Source organism: Balaenoptera physalus (assembly GCF_965194825.1).
Source record: "Balaenoptera physalus genome assembly, chromosome: 10".
NCBI lineage: Eukaryota > Metazoa > Chordata > Mammalia > Artiodactyla > Balaenopteridae > Balaenoptera > Balaenoptera physalus.
In genome coordinates this window covers 40,954,018-40,957,535 of record NC_138889.1, presented here as the reverse complement: position 1 = coordinate 40,957,535, position 3,518 = coordinate 40,954,018, and the positions used below count along the sequence as shown (strand labels likewise).

The 3,518-nt window shown below is 48.4% G+C and overlaps 1 pseudogene across 1 annotated transcript; it reads left to right on the top strand.

The window, feature by feature from the left end:
• Positions 1-1,264: 1,264 nt before the first annotated feature.
• Positions 1,265-2,887, top strand: LOC309668015 (lysine-specific demethylase 4D pseudogene; annotated as a pseudogene). Its single transcript has one exon. The product of its transcript is annotated as a lysine-specific demethylase 4D pseudogene (transcript).
• Positions 2,888-3,518: the final 631 nt, after the last annotated feature.

The following is a 3,518-nucleotide window of genomic DNA, read 5'->3' as shown; positions in this document are numbered from 1 at the left end:
TCTTTATTCTTTGTTATTTTTTTACTCCTACCCCTTCTTTCTCTTCTTCTATTTTATAGCTTCTTCAATTGAATATTTAGTTCATATATTTTCAATCACCCTTCTTTTTCCTTTTGGTACAATGAAAGATATCATTCTGTTTTAATGCTTTTCACCCTAAACTATAATTTTAAATTTATCTAAATAATTTAAATACATTAAAACAAATTTATTTCACAGAAATTTGTGAAAATCATCATAACGTGATGAATTATGTCAATGAGCCATTCTGATGGGTGTGTAACCAGCACCTGGGTTCAGAATAGAATATTCACATTAATCTAGACACTTCCTCACACCCCCACTCACAACCTCTCTCTTTCACAAAGGTAACCACTACTCTGACTTCTAACATAGATTACATTGGTACCAAAAAATATCATCATCTTATAGGTACCTTTTTATCTTTATATAAATGGAAGCATAGAATAGGTATTCTTTTGAGTCCAGATAATTTTGCTCAGTATTATGTTTATAGAATTATTCTTATATTTTCATGTAGTTCTTGTTTATCTTCATTTCTGTATTATATTCCATTGTATGAATATACTACAATGTACTTATCCATTCTAATGTTGACTGGCATTTGAGTTGTTTCCAGTGTTTGGCTTCTGAAATCATGTTGTTCTGAACACTCTTGGACTTGACTTTCATTGCACAGACATACACATATCCTAGGCATGAATCATAGCACATGGGTAAGTTCAATTTTAGTGGATACTGTCCAAATAGTTTTTCAAAGTGAATGGAACGATTTCCATTCTCCTTACTAGAGTACAAGAATTTCCATTGTTCACAACAACACCATTTCTTGTATTGTCAATCTTATGAAATTTTACCCTTTATTTGAATATGCAATTATAGTCCATGGTGGTGTTTTCTTTGTAGTTCCCGAGTAGATATTTCCAAACATTAGTTTTCAACCTGTCTCTATTCTTTTTTTTTTTAGGTTTTTTGTTCAATACTGCCCTGAAGACACTACATTTGGGATACCCAGCCAGGGCTGGGTGATTCACTAGATCTCAAGAGGACAGAGCCAAGTGTCAACCAAGGACATCAGAGACTTGCAGGCTCAGCCAGCACCAGTCCTGAGCAAGGCTTCTGCCCAGCGTGGAGTCCCCTGGAGAATCAGCAAGCCTAAGAAATATTATCAACTCATTGCATTAAAGTCTACTGGGGGTTCCTGCTGATATACTCCAACCCATTTTTGAAAAAGTACTGTTTCCCAGCATCTTCACCTATCCAGAACATAAATCAAAACTTGGGAGTTTCCTGCTTATTAATGAAAGCTATGACGTCTAAGTCCAACTGGGCCCAGAACCCAAGTTGTAGAATAATGGTATTTCATCCAACCAAAGAAGAGTTTAATGATTTCGATAAATACATTGCTTATATGGAATCCCAAGGTGCACACCGAGCAGGCGTGGCGAAGATCATTCCACCCAAGGACTGGAAAGCCAGACAGACCTATGATGATATCAATGACATCTTAATAGCCGCTCCCCTCCAGCAGGTGACTTCTGGGCAGGCAGGTGTGTTTACTCAATACCACAGAAAGAAGAAAGCCATGACCGTGGGTGAGTACCACCACTTAGCAAATAGTGAAAAATACCGGACTCCAGCACACTTTGATTTTAAGGAGCTGGAGCGAAAATATTGGAAAACACGCCTCTACGATTCACCAGTATATGGTGCGGACGTCAGTGGCTCCTTATTCGATCAAAACACGGAGCAGTGGAACCTTGGACACCTGGGAACCCTTCAGGACCTGCTGGAGCAGGAGTGCGGAGTGGTCATCGAAGGCGTCAACACCCCCTACCTGTACTTCGGCATGTGGAAGACCGCCTTCGCCTGGCACACGGAGGACATGGACCTTTACAGCATCAACTACCTGCACTTCGGGGAGCCCAAGACTTGGTACGCGGTGCCCCCGGAGCACGGCCGGCGCCTGGAACGCCTGGCCAGGCAGCTTTTCCCGGGCAGCGCGCGGGGCTGTGAGGCCTTCCTGCGGCACAAGGTGGCTCTCATCTCGCCCACGGTCCTCAAGGACAACGGCATCCCCTTCGATCGGATCACTCAGGAGGCTGGAGAGTTCATCGTGACCTTTCCCTATGGCTACCACTCTGGCTTCAACCATGGCTTCAACTGCGCGGAAGCCATCAATTTCGCCTGCCCGCGCTGGATCGATTATGGCAAAGTGGCCTCGCAGTGCAGCTGCGGGGAGGCCCGGGTCGCCTTCTCCATGGACGCCTTCGTGCGCATCCTGCAACCGGAGCGCTACGAGCTGTGGAAACGCGGGCAGGACCGGATCGTGGTGGACCACACGCAGCCCACGGCGCCGGACAGCCAGGTCCTGAACGCCTGGAGGGAGGTCCGCGCGTCCCTGGGAGCCGCTCTCGCCACGAGGCACCACCTGCCCCGCCGCGCTCTGCGCCCCCGTAGGGCTGTAGCCGCGGGCGGTGGGACCCGCCACCGAGTCCCTGTGCGTGCTGTGTGCCGGCGCCCCTCGCCGGCCCGGGGTTCTTGCTCTGCCGCCCAGTTCAGGGACGCGGCCACCAGCACCGCCGCGGAGCCCGGCCCGACCCAGCCGCCGACCCCAGGTCCATCCGCCCCGGATCGCCACCCAGCTGGAAGATGTGGCCCTCGTCGTCGTCCTTGGGAACAGGGCACTCAGGAGCCAGCTGCTCCCCCCAGGGCTAAGAGGAGGCTTTCGGTAGACACAGCTCAGGACCCAGAGGCTCAGCCCCTGCCTGTGGATGCACCCTCGCCGGACAGCGCCGCCCCGCTCAGCCCTGGGCTCCAGCATCCCGCCACGGCTTCTGGCTGTGGTTGTGGCCCTGTCCCCTAAGCCCAGGGGATGCCTTTCTACCCCACTGCTCTTGCGTGGGGATCCTTTGAGACTGGTCATATTTCCATTTCAGAGCTTTGGGTATATTACAGGTCACTAGCCTTGCGTGAGCGTGCCTCCTGTGCTGCCGCTGGACATGCTGGTTCCCTGGTGTTTACCAAATTCTCCAAAGTTTGTTCTTCCTTCCAGATCCTGGAATCCTTGGACACTGCTAACTCCTGTGTCACAAACTGAGGTTTCATGCACTGGACACTCTAGTATCTCTGGGAACTAGGTCCTGCTGAGGTCACCAGAGCCCAATCTACCTCACACTCCCATCCTGTGGGCCAGCTCTGGATGCTGCTGTACTTCTAAAGAACCCCGGGCTTTGATTACCCTCCAGTCTCTCTCCTTTTCCTCTTCCCCCTTCCCTTCCTGCTTTTCTTGCCAAACTAGGCCCTTTTGACCAATTAGGTCAGTAGAGACTAAGATAATAATTGATAATCTTTCTGAGTCTTTGATGTATTGAAAATGTGTTCTCTGCTAGTAGGGTAACTAGAATGTTAAAATCTGAGTTTATTAAATATATTAAAGGTAACCAGAATGTTAAAATCTGACTTTATTTTCTGTGTTGTTCAGTCAGTCAACTGAG